This window comes from Miniopterus natalensis, chromosome 10, assembly GCF_054644295.1.
Source record: "Miniopterus natalensis isolate mMinNat1 chromosome 10, mMinNat1.hap1, whole genome shotgun sequence".
Lineage (NCBI taxonomy): Eukaryota > Metazoa > Chordata > Mammalia > Chiroptera > Miniopteridae > Miniopterus > Miniopterus natalensis.
The window spans coordinates 71,124,449-71,139,914 of NC_142090.1; the positions used below are offsets into that span (position 1 = coordinate 71,124,449).

At 39.1% G+C, this 15,466-nt stretch overlaps 1 protein-coding gene across 1 annotated transcript in view; it reads right to left on the reverse strand.

The window, feature by feature from the left end:
• MACC1 (MET transcriptional regulator MACC1) overlaps positions 1–15,248 on the reverse strand; it is a 43,055-nt gene extending 27,807 nt beyond the window's left edge. Inside the window, exon 1 of the mRNA XM_016217004.2 lies at positions 15,195–15,248. The gene's annotated coding sequence lies outside the window, so the exon portion shown is untranslated. The remainder of the gene's footprint in view (positions 1–15,194) is intronic.
• Between the last annotated feature and the right edge of the window lie 218 nt (positions 15,249–15,466).

Genomic DNA, 15,466 nt, shown 5'->3' on the forward strand with positions numbered 1-15,466 from the left:
TGTATATGTGTGTGTTGTATGCAATATATATTATCATTAATGGTCAGAGAAAACATACCTTTAGAACTGAAAAGACCTTAGCAATAATTTAATTGAATGGTTGCAAACATAATCCTCTCATGCATGGAGAATCTGTTTCTTCAAAACTTAAAGAAATACAGTTGGAAAGTAAATATATAAAAGCAACGTTCATCTGGTTGAAAGGTAAGTGGCCCACACCGCTCACCCTGTTAGCCACCACTTCCCCCACAATGAGAAGCGCTGCAGTCACTCCGCAGAGCTCAGTTTCCCATTGTACACATTTGAATACTATCAATCAACCTCAGTTGTCTCCTTTTATAAATATGGAAAATGGGGTAATGGATCTTCTAAAAACATTTCCCTAGTTGGTGATCAGGTCAAGACCAGATCTCAGGTTCCCTGATTGCCAGATGTTTATTTTTGTCACAATAGAGAGGTCAATCCCAATATTGGTTTAAAATTTAAATTATGTTGTTTGAGAAAGGTTAAACGATTTGGAATTTTGTTAAAAATGAAAGACAGTCTAAGATTTTCTTAAACTCAACAAGGATGAAGACATTACTTTCTCTTTCTTTCTCGTTCCAGGCCTATCCAGAGAGGGGCTGTCTTCTCTTCTTTTCAGGTTTGATTTCAACTGATTCTGCCTCTTGCCTATTCCCTGTGCAAAACTAACATATCTAATTTTTTTGACCCTCTGAGTAGAGTATCGTGTGGCCCTGCACTTTTTATATTTAATAAGCACAGCAGAGATAAAGATTCTATGGAATCATAGTGATAACTTGTTTTTCTTTCTTGGCCATTTGTAAATGTTGACCTGGCTTTGATTTTTAACATTAAACATCCCAAACTCTTTTGTCTGTTAGTAAAAGCTGCGCACATCCTTGTGTACCTACTATCAACAAACTGAGGGCTGAATAAACTTGAGAGCGTGGCCTATTTTACAAATGTCTCTGGACAACAACTAAGAAAGTCGAATGTAATTACATGATGCACAAAGATTTCAGGCAAACTCTGGGTGTATCATATAAAATTTTTAAAAGCTACATTTGAGCTTCAAATTTCAGTCATAATTCTTCACACTCAAATTTTCAGATGGAACAGGAAAGTACAGAAAAGTTAGAAACAAATTTTACAGACTGAACATCATGGCTTTTAGGAGAAATGCTCCCAAAGCTACCATTTATTGTTTGTTTTCATTTTTATATCTTACAATACCTAGGCTTATTTTGTCCACTAGAATATATAAGTGATTTCATTTATAGAAAATTAAAAATGTCAAGGCTCATAAGAAGTAACACCACTCTCTAGCGATGAAACCCTGAAATAGCAAAGTCATCAGGGCAGACTATCTTCTAGTTACCACACTGACTTATCCAGGTAGAGAAAGGAATAATAAGAAGGGCTGAAGTCTGGATATTACCAAAGAAACCTCAAGAAGACTACATACATCTGGATGTTCCTGAAAGTACAGGATACCTGGGGCATGGAGAAGTGTGGTGGGAAAAGAACCAAACCATCGCCAAAAAATACTGATCAAAGCAATGTCTGATGCCCTTTTATGGATGCTAGGGAAAACCTGGCACTAATTAAACTAGTGCCTGGATAAAGTTCCAGGGGCTTTTCTGAACCAGAATTAGGTGTTGGATGGGAGATCAAGAGGGATAAAGAACCCAAGCGTATCATACTAGTTCAGGATATAAACAATGAACAAAGCAGGCCTGCCGAAGACTCAAGTTTATTGGATGTTGGTCTCCAAGTGGCTAGGAGGGGCTGAAAAGAGATCAGTCGGCCAACGTAAACACTAAGGCTTATCCAGACCAGTAAATATTTTGTCCAGGCTCCACCCTTTGACGATGCAGTCATGTCTTGATAAGCTCCTGAAGTCTGCCCCAGGTCCTGGCCTCTATTCAGGAGCTCTCCATTCTGATCTCAGCCTCATCTTTAATCTCTCCGGTTCCCTCTAACGAAGCAAGATTTTCATAAGAATCACCAATTGATAAATCAAATTACAGAAAACTATGCAAATAATTCAATCAAAAGACTAAATCCAATCCATCCCATACACCCCAAGCAGTCTTGATATAGAATAAATCCTTCAGATAAGAGACAAAATAGGACTGAAAGATCATCTGAATTGGCAAAACAACGAAGAGTTCATGAAAAGGAAGATGAGATCCACAGAGGACTCTTACGGAATCCTTTGTCCATAGAAGTAGGATGCTGAGACTATGCAGAAAGAGGCTTTTCTAAATTATTAAGCATTATAAAATACTTTTAAAAAATGCAAAGCCCTCTATAGATACTAGATCCTAAGTGAGTTATTATGCTGCTGGCAGTAAAAAGGGAGGGTGGTAATAATAGTAATTTGAATTTATGGCGGGCCTATCACCTTAGACACTTGTGCTTTTGAATGTTGGCTTATCAACCCTCAGGACTAGTTTATGAGTTATTAGTTCCTTTTGCAGATAAGAAACTGAGACACAGACAGATTATGTGGCTTACACAAGGTTTACGCAAGGAAACTGGGAGTAGAAGGAAAAATCGTTAGCTACAAAGGTGGGAATGTGGTCCACAGATAAAGAGTTGGCAGATTTGACCTTCTCCTGCTCAGACACGTGAAGAAAGTAGGCACCATTCCAGCTAAAGACATCTGAGTCATAAGGGGATTACACAGCGAAGGGACCTGGGAGTGTGTGGCGTGTCAGAGGCAGCCTCTCAGTGCAGGAGAGACCAGTGAAGTACACAGGTGAAAGCCTTGGCTTGCCTTGCTCAGCATAATGGACATTCTGGCATCTTCTTGGCCTGAAGACAACCCTTCGCTCTCTACCACACCCTCCAACAACACCAGGGAGATCATCACATAATTAGCAGGAAGCAATCACTTCAGAACTATGCTCAGAAATTAGGATTAGAATGAGGCATAAGTGAAGTTGCTCAAATTAAATAAGAAGTGCACAGCAACAACAGAGCATTTATTAACAGGAGAATTAAACAACATATGAATGAAGAAGAACTCACAGAGGTGAGGCAAAAGCACATAAGGTGTCATTCAAAAATAATACTACAGAATCCACTTTCAACCCTTACCACCTTCTTTTAACAATAAAATAGACTTCATCTTAAAATAAATAATTCTTATTTAAGACAATGTTTAAAATAAATTTAGAAATAAATAACACTAAATGCTCTATAAAATGAATCAATAAGAAAGTTGTGAATTATACATATTTTCATAGAGGAAAAAGGCCTCTTGAACAGAGTTTTGTAAAGCAGTTTTGATTTAACCACATCCTATATAATTATTAGCAAGACAAAGAATGAAGTAAAAACAAGTGACTATATCATTTTGCATGTACACACACACACGTACGTGCATTCACACTCATACACTCATTTAAAAGATTACTAGAAATGGGGAGCTACAGATAAACATAAAAATATCTCTCTCGTTAACAAACACTAAGTTATGTTTCAAAATAGTGATAAAAACTGAAGAAAAAAACCACAATGACATCCAAGAAAAAATGAGGTTACTGAGAGGCTCTGGTATCAGCATTCTCAATCAATTTACTGATCATAACAACGAATTCTGGAAGAGAAAGAAAATTGTTGTCAAATTGCAACAGACAAAAGTGCATAGGTTAATTAGCAGGAATTTCAGCTTTAGGAAATGGCCTAATTCAACTCAAGACATGAGAGATCAAGCAATTACATAAGAGGGGAGCCAAAGCACTCCAGGATCTGTCCCCAGTTTCCTTTTGGCTTGAGCCTGGAGAAATCCCATTGATGCATAGTTAAAAGACATCCCTTGCCATGCTAGCCCACAAACATGGATCTATCCAATGTTCTGATGCCTCTCTCCCTGCTTCCAGGCAGGGTGGCTATTCAGGGAGACTACCCGGGTACCATATACTGGCCAGCATTCATTCTGATAGGCTGGTGGCTACGCTAGATTTATCTCTGAATAATTGTAATTTCACTCTGCATCCAGGAAAGTGCCGACCTAAGCTGTTCATTTCACTTTTTTAAAGTCTTCAAAGATGACTGGGTATTATCTGTTAGGACGGATTTCTATTTTTATGTTTCTTTATTAAAAATATATATTCTAAAGGGCGAGAAGTGGCACTATGTCATCTGAATTGATAAATCAAATATAAAGATGACTTGGATGGGTGCTGGTCAGACCCAGAGGAAGGTGGACACAGTCTGCAGTTAGAACAAAAAAAAGAGGGATGGAAGTAGCAGACGGGATCGTGAGATACAAGGAGAGGCCCTTCAGCCTGTCTGCCCCACGGTATCATGCAGTGTTTATGAAATGGATTCTAGAGGTTGAGCCGTCTGGGTTCAAATGCCAGCTCCACACTGGGGTTTGTAGCGAGAAGGGCAAAGAGTGTTTCAAGTAAAAGGAATGTGATTCACAGGACATGGAAACAAGAGTGAACCTGGCTCACTCAGGAAACAGGAGGTAGTTGAAGGCTGGGGGTAGGAACAGAGGTAGGAGGTCTGGGAAGTGGCCAGAGGAATGGATGCAGAGGCCAGAAGAGACTGGTCCTGATGGCCTTATGAGACATCCCCAGGAGCTTGAACTTTGGCCTACAAGAAAGGAGACACAGAGGAGTTTAAATTAAGGGAACAACATGATTCTGTCGATGATTTACATTTTAGAAAAAAGGTGGAGCAGAACTAGAGGCAAAGAGAGGTGGCAGTGGCCTGAATCAGGAAAGTGGTGGTGAAATTAGAGAAGGGGACAGAGCCCAACTCATTCCTCGTCTTCAAGTCCTGAGCTCCCTAAGGATTACAAGCCATCCCTTGAAGTCTTGCACTCAAGACTTCCTTAGATTCCATTTTAGAGCTTCAGCCTCCAGGGAGACACAACTTGGAGGTAACACCCTTACTTAGTCCATGCACCAGCTGGACCTCTTTGGCCTCCTATAAAGGAAGGATGTTCATAACTCACTGACTGATAATTATCTTTTTTTTTTTCAATTTTTCCAGTATTTTCTCTCTCCAATAAAACCATTATCCCCACACACTACTAGATGTTTAGTGTGAAGAGAAAGATTTTTTATGAATTTCATTTACCTTCATTTGTTAAAAACAACGGAAAGTAGACCTGGTCTCAACAAAACCTAAGCTTCACTGAGTTGGTGATTACATTCTTAGAGAACCATCTACTGAAGTGAAGGGATGCTACAGATAAACGTTGTTATTTAGTATTTTGCTATCACTAGTAAAACCTTTTGCCTTCACTAAGTCTTTTAGTCACATCTATTTAGGTGAACAAATGTTATAGGTTGTAAAACATTAGAAACTAGACACGAGATTGTGTTTCCCACCAATCCAGCAATGATATAGAGATGAGCAAAGCCTCCTTCCTGAGGGATTTCTAGATTTCAGGATATTCCTCGATGTATTTTGAAAGTAGAGTGCGATCAGTTTTACATTTTATACGTGACTTGAAGGTCAACCAATGTGGTTTAGAAGAAAGAACATGGGACCTGGAATGAAAGAACTTCACCAAGTTTCTAAACCTCTCTGAACTTTGGTTTTTCCATCTATTATGTGGAATAATAATTATACCTTTTCCACCATGTTTTGTGAGAATTACATGGCTTACTGTCTGTGATAAGGACCCAAAGTTCTGTGTTTTGGGGAATGCTCTATATGTGCTTTGTCAAATCATGTAATCAGTAGCTACATGTAGCTATTGAACGCCTGAAATAAGGATAGTGCGACTGAGGAACTGAACTTTTTATTAGGTAATTTAAATTAATTTAATTTAAAAAGACACATGTAGCTAGTGATTACCAAACTGAAAATGTAGCCCTAAAGTATGGTTTGAGTTCCAGTCATTCCTACTGCAAGTTAATTAACCTACAGTGCTCCGGAAATCCTTCGATTAGTATACTGTCCTTGTTTAAAAACGAGTGTTTCCCTTATATGTAGGCAAAGACAGGTATGTAAGCATTTTAAACACAATTTGTGAGACAAACCAGGATGCAATTACGTTTTTAGCCATCACTTTCCTTTTAAAAATGCACTCACTGGGGGGAGTTTTTTTCCAATACCACTGATGAAAATTCCCCAGTTCGCCCCATGTATCTTCTGGCCACTCTTAGATTTAAAGAAAATCCTGTGGTTACTTCAAGTCGCAAAATGCAGCTTTGATTCATCGATTAGAATGCCCCGTCCCACACTTCCATCAGCACAGCACTGCTCCCGTGCAAGACAGGCTTCCTGCCCCCAGGCCCGCAGCCTACAGCCTTCCGGAGAGGACACCGCACAGGTCTCTCTCCCTTCCTCACCTCCTCCGTCACCCAGCTTGCAAGCTCCTGCTGCCGAAGCCTCTGAGTGAGCAAGGAAAGGGAGAGAGAAAGCAGGACATTTTTAATCCACTGCTCTGATCGTCCGCTGGCGGATGCCATGTGCACACGTGCGTGCATGTGTGTGTACATGCACATGCACGCGAGGGGGCTCTGGGGCACCCGCACGAGCTCCCAGCTGCCTGTGGCCTGCGCGGTGCATCTAATTCTCCCGGCGGCTGCGCCTCCCCGGGCCGCTCTCCAGCAGGAAACACCGCAGGCTCCGCAGGGGTGTGCGGTGAAGCGGTTTCTGAGCCGCAGGTAAAAGAAGTCACAGCTCTCATTTCCACCTCTCCCCCCGGGGTTAGCTGCCCCAAACCCATTCTCACACAACCCCCTCTGTGGCTTTTTCTCTTTATGTTTCTCTAAAACCAGAGAGCGGGTGAGGCTGTCAGGAGCTGTAACATATTCCCAGTTGGGATTTTAGTTGGGGTTTTAGTCAGGAACATCTTTCGGGTATCTGAAATCTACTGTCTCAGAATCTTAGCCAAAGTTCCCGATTTAACAGCTCTGATCACTGCAGCTGTGATAATAGCAGCTAAAGACAGGAAATTACATTTAAAAATCATCACGATGAGACCAGTAGATAAACTCGGGCATATCCATAACCGTGTGCTGGAGACTAACGTGGTCTCTTCATTGCAATGATGTGGGTCAATCACCACAATTAGAAAACAAAGGAAAGGGGCTAGATTGTCCATATGCCTAGAACATTTATTACTGGAAGCTTTCCAAAGAAACGGACGGCTGCCACACTGTCCTTCTGATGAGAGGACTCAAAGATGGGAAATCTGAAACCTGGCATTTCAGCTTACTTTTCATTCTAGATGCTTTTATGTTATTTGGATTTCGTAATTATATAATTATGTATATGTAAGAATTACTTTAAGTTTTTTATTTAATAACTTTGTAAATATATTTAGATACATATTAAGGCCTCTAGCCACAGTTCCGTTTTTAAACATATTATTTTCAAGTCTTTTTATTGGGCACAGTCTCCAACATCTTTTTTTCAGCCCTGACATCCTGACACAAGTGTGTCTAAATCCTAGTCCAGGTGAAATGCACTTTTCAAATCATTGTCTAGTTCATTTATAACATCAACCTTTGGAAACTTGAATGAAACACCAAAGACAGAATAAATGTGTCTAAATTTTTCAGTAAACAGGTGAGCTGTAACTAACATGCTTTCCTTTCCCAGGAGAATACAGAAAAATATGTAGGATTACAGACATAACATAAAACCACACTCATACATTTTATATCTGGAAAATGATGCCTGATTCTGGATATTCAAATGCAAGTAATATTTTAATTTTTCAGTTTTTCAAAGATCATCCACAAAAAGAATGGCCCAGTGAGCAGGGCTTGCTCACATTGCTGGAGGCTTGCTATTTTTTAATTAGCGAGGGCAAAGAAGCCCTTCCTAGCACCTTAGTCTGAGGTCTAGACTTAAATTTCCACAGGTATCTACCGGTATCAAGGAGAAAGTTTAAGTAAGTAAAGTTTGATATGTGGATTAACATAATTTATTTTCTTTAGAATGGCAAAAAAGGGAAGAAAAACCCGCATAAAGTTGTCTCTCTGATAAATTTTCATGAAGTCAAAACTGGCTCGTTTCTAGAAGTGTAAGTTTGGTCATAAAATATTTCCTGTAAATTCAGTCGGGAATAGAAGTTTAAAGCTATGTTATGGAATTAAGCAAAGTTAGGTATTTAGTTCCATATAAAAGGAAAAAGAAATTGAGAAAAAAAAAAACTTACAAGACAACATAAATTACAGTGTTACAATAAATATTCTAAAAGCGTATTTTTCAGGACAAAGCAAGAGTTGAAACTAGCCCAGATCCCAGGTTCCTCGGTCCTCCACCTGCTTGTCTAGCCTGTGGCTGACTTGGTCACGACCCTGGCATCTTAAAACTGCCCCGTTGTCTGCTTTTGGGAATGTCCTAGTGGCTTTCCTGCTATTGCTTTGGTCCCTTCTGCCTTGTTCCCTTCAGCGGTTGCACCAATGCTGCCTGTTTACTTAACCATTCCCTACGGTGCTCTCGCTCTCACTCTCAGCGATCTCTCTGAGCCATTCCAGCCTCCCCATCATTCCAAACCCCATTTTTTTAAGGGCAAAGCTCAGTGATCTTGGTCTCTAACCTAGATCTCTGCCCTGAGCTACAAGACCGTAGCAGCCACCTCCAGAGTGTCTCCACGTGGAGGCTGTCATATCCTATACATCTCCGTATATTCCTCAAATCAGCATCTCCAAGGTAGAACTCAACTCTCCTTCCTTTTCTCTACCAACAAAAATGCCTATTTCTTTCCCTCAAATCTGCCTTTGTTCATGGTTTTAAAATCTTCCCGGGCAGATCGGATTAAAATCTTGGCGCCCTCTTGAAGTTCATCTTCTTCCTCACACATTATATCCCTCTGCCTGATAATCCTGCCACAGTCAGTCTCTTTGTATCCAATGCCACGGCAGTGCCCTGGGCTAGCGCTTATTACCTCCTTTCTGGAACCCCAGTGCCCCCTCTCTGTTGCACTGGCTTCCCACTTTCTCATCTCTTCCTTCCCTAAGCCTATTTGCCCGCTGCCTCTAAAGTCATCATATTGAAACACAGCTCTAATCATGGCATTCTGGTGTCTGTCCCTGACACTCTACTGAAACTGTTCTGGACAAGAAAGGCCACCTGTGAAATTTAAAAGACACTTTTCATTCTCATTAGGCCTGTCTGTGACATGGGACATTGTTAATTTCTCCTGTCTTGGAAAGTTCTCTTCTGTCTTCCTCACTCTGTACTTCATTGGATTTGCTCCTATGTCTCTGGCCTCTCCTCAGTCTCCAGGATGGCTATTTCTTCCTCTGACTAAACTTTAGTGTTGTTAGGGCCGGGGCATCAGGAGCTCTCTGTCTTCTCATGAAGCAGCCCTTAATACCCCCAGGAGATCCCATCCACACCCACGACTGTAGCTCTGCCTGGGTATCGCCGACTCTCACAACCGTCTACTTCTAATCCATCTGAAAGCCAGGCCTGTCCAATTGCTTAAGCAATTTCTCCATGTGGGTGGTGTCGGTCGGGCATGTCAAAGTTCATTAGTCTCAACTGAACCTGTTCCTCCTATCTTCCCTACCTAAGAGAACAAGGACACTACCATTGACCCAGTTAGTTATCTATGTCAGAAACTGGGAGGTAATCCACAATTCATTTTACCCCTTTCTTGCCTCCAAGTCACTGTCTCTAATACACCAATTCCCCCCATTTCCTAAATTCTACACATTCAAGCACACCCATCTGTGGGGAGGGATAGTGTCTTTCTTGTTCACATTGTATCCCGCAACTTAGCTCAGTGCCTCACACATAGTAGATGTTCAGAAATTATTTGTTGAGTTAACGATGGGATAAATTAACTTTACCAAAAGCATCTTGTACTTTTCAATTACTCATATTTTCCCTTCATTTTTTGGCTCTTTAACTTCCATTCTGTCATTTCCAAGGCTCAGTAAAGTTTGATCACTTCTAAGAATCATTTCTCAATCTTCCTAGGGAAATTAAATTCTCCCCCGTACAAATATAGCACTTGCTTGACACTTCCTATTACTTAATTATGCTCTTGTGATGTTATTTTAATATTAATAGATTCTAAACTTTTGGGAGTTAAGGCCTATGATACTTTGATGTCTCTCTTTCCACATATCCTTTCTCACCTGTCTTAATTGGAACAGACTGAGTAGATAGGAAATCCACCACCCCTATTTACTAACTATTGACATAATATTTCTGTGAATTAGTTTCTTCATCTCTAAAATTGGTTTGATATCATTAACTGCCCCCAAAATTAATTAAATAAGATAATGAAATTAAAGTGGTTAGGACAGTTCTTGGCATATAGTAAGCATTCAATTGATGTTAACAGTTGTTATCTATATTTAATAATAATATAATTATAAAGTAAATGATTGTTAAATGGAAAAGTCAGTCAATCTCTCACACCATAGGTTGAGAAACAAGGAAGTTGATTTGAGATCAAATTTTGTGCTATATTTTAGAAATTGCAGTGTTCCAAACATATTTGAGTCTCTCAGATGCCACAAGCATCTGGTTTTCACTTATATCTATAAAGATTATTTAATTAGAACATAAATAAGTGTGTTGAAATTGAAAAGAAACAGAAACTCTCATTCATCTTGGCTAGGAATATAACCTTGAGTAAATATTTTGAAAAGCAATTCCTCGGTATCACATGAAGTTGAAGATGCATATGCTCATGGCTCAGCAAGTCTATTCTTAGAAATACTCACCAGAGCAATTCTTAACATTTGTACACAAATGGCACGTATAAAAATATTTATTAGAGTGCTATGTATGATAGCAAAATACTATACAGATATGAATATGAGTAAGATGCGCTACAAGAATCAATGTGGATTAATTTCAAAAGTACAATGTTGAGAGGAAAAAAGCAAGTTGCAGATGGATAATGTACCCTGTAATGTTTATATAACATTTTCAACACTCAAAACAATGTTATATACTATTTATGGATATTTTCACACAGCAGTGGAAAGACTAAAACATAAAAATAAAAACAGATAAAGGAATAAAACCACCCAATGGAGAGAAAATCTACAGACAGGATAGCAGTAACCATGGAAGTGGGAGGAGAAAAGTAAGATCAGGGGAGCCCTTAATTTAAAAAAAACTTATATTTTACTTGTGAAGCTGGATGGTGAGTACACAGTCTTTGTGATATCTTTCTATCTTAAAATATCTACTACTTATTGCATTTTTAAGGAAAACATCTAAATTGAGTGCTTTTCCCCAATGGAAACAGAAGACACACAAATTCCCCTCTACCACTCCTGGAAATTATTGCTGGCGGCTATTCTCCTGGCTAGAAATGAATATGTTTTTGCTTATTCTGAGAAAGAACCCTATTAAGAAGTCCCATCTCTGAGCAAGGCGGTAGCTACTGTAATCAAGAGAGAACCCCCAAGAAAAAGTAAAATCTGGGGAGGACATAGTCAACCTGCTCTTCCTTCCCCTTCTCATGCCTAGATGCCTGCACACTCTCCTCAGCATTCCTCCCTGAGCGGGCCAGGAGGAAGAGCAGAGCTACGTTGCATTTTCATGATCAGGGTGCTCGCAGTCTCCATTTCTCTGGCTAACTCCGAGGGCTCTCCAGAATTCCAATCCCACGTGATAACAATGCAGTTTCCTTTTCCACTGCAATGTCAACCCATCAGGCAATTTCAAACTGCCTGAAGTAAAAGGAACAATTCCCTCACAAGAACTAGCTCCCTCTCTTTTGCTTCAGTGTCATTGTCATTCTCTCGGGCCACCAAACTTAAAAACTCAAGATCATCTTGCCTGGCAATTTTTTAAACTGTCACCATCATTATTATCATTTAATTTTCTTTTTTATTGAATGTCTGCCTCAGTGCTCCCTTCCATTTTCTTTCCCAGCACCTGTTATTTACTCATGCTCAGATGATTAAAACCTGTTTCCAAAGTGCCCTCTCTGTATTCCTGTTCCTTGGGCTGCAACCCACCTACATGCCATTCCTTGGATGATCCTCAAGCACAGCTTCCCACATGTTGTCCCTGGCTCAGGACACTTTTGAAATTCCACTATGTGGATGCCGAAGTCCAAATCCCTTTAAACTTCCACAAGCGTTAAGCCTTATTCCAGCATCATCACCAAAGCCCCCAGGATACCCTCTGTAGAAGACCCAATGTCCCTCCTTTCTAGCTATACGTAAAAATAGCCCATTCCATTTCACTTCCGAATTTCTGAACGTGACATTGCCTCCACTTCAATGCTTCCCAAACTTCAGGCCTTCCAGTACCTCTTCATGATATTTCCAACACCAAGTACATCTGAACTACTTTTTACATACTGTTTTCTGTAAAATCCACTCTCATTTTAGCTCAGATAAGTCTTTTAATAGCAAATTTCTATCAGTAACATAAATGGAAAAACCGCTTTCTATTGGAATAAATAGTAAATAACTATAAAAATAAGTGGTTTTCAAAAATTAAGTTATAACTAAATACATCTTGACTGCTAAAATCATCAAGCCTGTTATTACTCTGTTGTTGTTATGACAGAGGTTTAAAAAAGTGTTAGAAGAATTTTAAAGTCATATTAACAACAACAACAAAACAATGTCCTTAAAGAATTAAAAGTAATTTGAGAAGTATAATAACTTTCTCACTATGCAACACAAAGTTATTAATTATTATCGATATTGCCTAAAGTCATCCCACGTGTAAAAATTTAGGGAAGCACTGCTCTAGATGAGATATTTTCTACATCTTTTTCTGCTGATTTTAACTCTGCATATCCTTCCAGGCATGGCTAAAGGTCCATCACTTCCCAGAGTAACCTCTTGATATTTATATACCATGACTCCACCCCACTCCCTTCCTCTGGCATGCTGGCTACACATTTCTTCTGTGTTTTGGGAAATCACTCCACTCTGTTTTTGAGAGATTCATATACCAGTTTTAAAATTTATTTTTTTCTGATCTCCAGTGATTACAGTTCAAGCAAAGATTTATGGAGACTTTTTTTTATCCTATGATAGCAAGCGTCATATCTTCTAAGGAGTGGGAATTAACCAACAGTGATACCAGGAATGGCATAAGTGATTGATGGATTGGCGCTTCCTCTCTTTAGGTTTTTTATGAGTACGTGTCACCCCTAGTGGACCAGAATCCCCTTAAGGACCATGCCTCAGTCACTCTTTAACCCCAAGTCCAGTTTTAGGATTGCTAAAAGTAATTGTTAAATGAATAAGTGACATTTCCTAGAGAGAGTAGACCATGGAGGGCATTCAACAGCAAAACCAATGCTGCCCTTTTAAATAGTAAACTATATTTGTCAAGTGCCTCTGCAGCTTTCCTTCTCTTTTGTTTTCATTCTAATGCTACCCTGGACTTGCTGACATAGTTCCTCAGAGAGTTTTCATTTAAATGTATCACATGTGAAACTTTGCAGACTCATCACAAGTACTGGTTGCTGTCACCAAATGCCATAGAGAATACTTAGTTTTAATAGACAGGTATATGAGTGGTTTTTCAAGAAAATGTTTTCCAAAAAGTCAATAATGACATATTTAATGTTTAAACTAAATAAAACCCTAAATTGTCTTTTGTCCTCCAAATTAGCTAATACATTTTGAGATAAGATGGTGTTTAACAGATCCTGTCTTCATAGTCTTTATTACCTTGAAGACACAGACATAAAAATAATCTGTTTAATAATAAGCTATAGGGAATGTGAGAAAACTGCAATAAATAATACATATGGCTGTATCTAAAGTTTTCAAGCAAGTTGTAACTAATAATTATGACTTCATAGTTGCTATATCTATACAGGACCCATGAAATCATATTAAAAATAATTATTATGAATTAGAGATAATTGCATAATTAAGTTAAGGAAGGCATAAAAAGAATCACCACAAAGCTCAAGACAACTTAAGAATATACCAGAAATACAAAAAAAAAAGAATATACCAGAAATACATCATAATCATTACTACTTATTGCTATGCAAAACTAGGCGTAAGCGCCTGGCCGGGCGTGGGTCAGCGGTTGAGCGTTGACCTAGGATCCAGGCGATCAGGGTTTGATTCCCGGTCAGGGAACATGCCCGGGTTTCGGGCTGCAGCTGATCAATGACTCTCTCATCATTGATGTTTCTATCTCTCTCTCTCCCTCTCCTTTCCTCTCTCTGAAATCAATAAAGATATAAAAAAAAAAAATTAAAAAAAAAAAAAAACTAGGTGCAAGCATAGGTGATCCATTATCAGTACTGAAATTAGGACCACTGAAAGTGACTTGGACATTTTTTAAGGAGTCAGGGACACCTTAATATGGGAGGCATCACAATTTTCACTACATTCTCTTTGTCTTCTTTGTAAAAATTATAGTGAAAAACACGTAACATTCTAACCGTTTATAAGTGTACAGTTTAACAGTGTTAAGTACATTTACAATATTGTGCAACCAATCTCCAGAATATCTTCAGTTGCAAAACTGAAACTACACCCATTAAATATTTCCTATTTTTTCCCTTCCTCCACTCACTGGCAACCACCATTCTACTTCATGTTTCTATGAATTTGACTACTCTAGATATCTCATGTAGTTAAATCATACAATATTTTTGTCTCTTTAATTTGTTTTTGAAGTTTAATTGAAACTTAATTAGGAAGAAGCCAAGCTTATCTTCCATCAGTTATTGTCTAACCATCTATTTAGTACAATGCACTATGCTAACTTCACTCTAGTAACCCGATGAAGTGGGTTCTATACCGACTTTGGAAATGAGGAAACTCAGGCTGGACAAAGTGAAGCATCTTGTCAAAGGTCATATATTTAAAGCAAGGGGGCCACTGAGTCCAACTTCGCGTGACTTCAATGCCCACAGTCTTTACAACACACCTGGCTGTCTTTGCAATATTTAAAATTTTCAGAGGATTCCAAACATCTACATATTTGAAGCAAATCAAAGTGGGTTGTTGTTTTTTCACATTTGACTTTGAATGTTGCATGTCTCCCTCAACTTTTTATAAATTATTTTATTATATATCATGTCTCAAGGTATTATTCTATTGCATGTGTCAAAGTTTATTCTAAACCATGTCCCACAAACACACAGAATATCAATTACCTTCCCTTTTCCCTTTCCAAGCAGGCTCGGGAAGGAAGAAGCATTTAGTTTCTTCAATTGATCTGGAAATGACACAATTTCCTATGTGTGCCATCTATCAATAGTGAACAGAGTATGAATCTTTAAAAACAATACTTACAGTTATGGAAATGAACCCAAGCCTCTTCAGTTCAGGAACATTGTGTTAGTGAATGGAAGTCACTCTATGAAAACCAAGGGCTCTCTTCAAACGTGTCTTGCTCTGTGTGTGGCACAGGAACTGCGGCTCACCTGGGACTAGAAGTCCTCCCCGTGTGGCTCCAGGCTGCCCAACCAGAAACCCTAAAAGGCAGAACTACAACACCCACAATTCGTACTCACCTGAAACCAGGGGAAGAGGGTGAATGGCTACAGTTTCACCCTAGGAAGAAA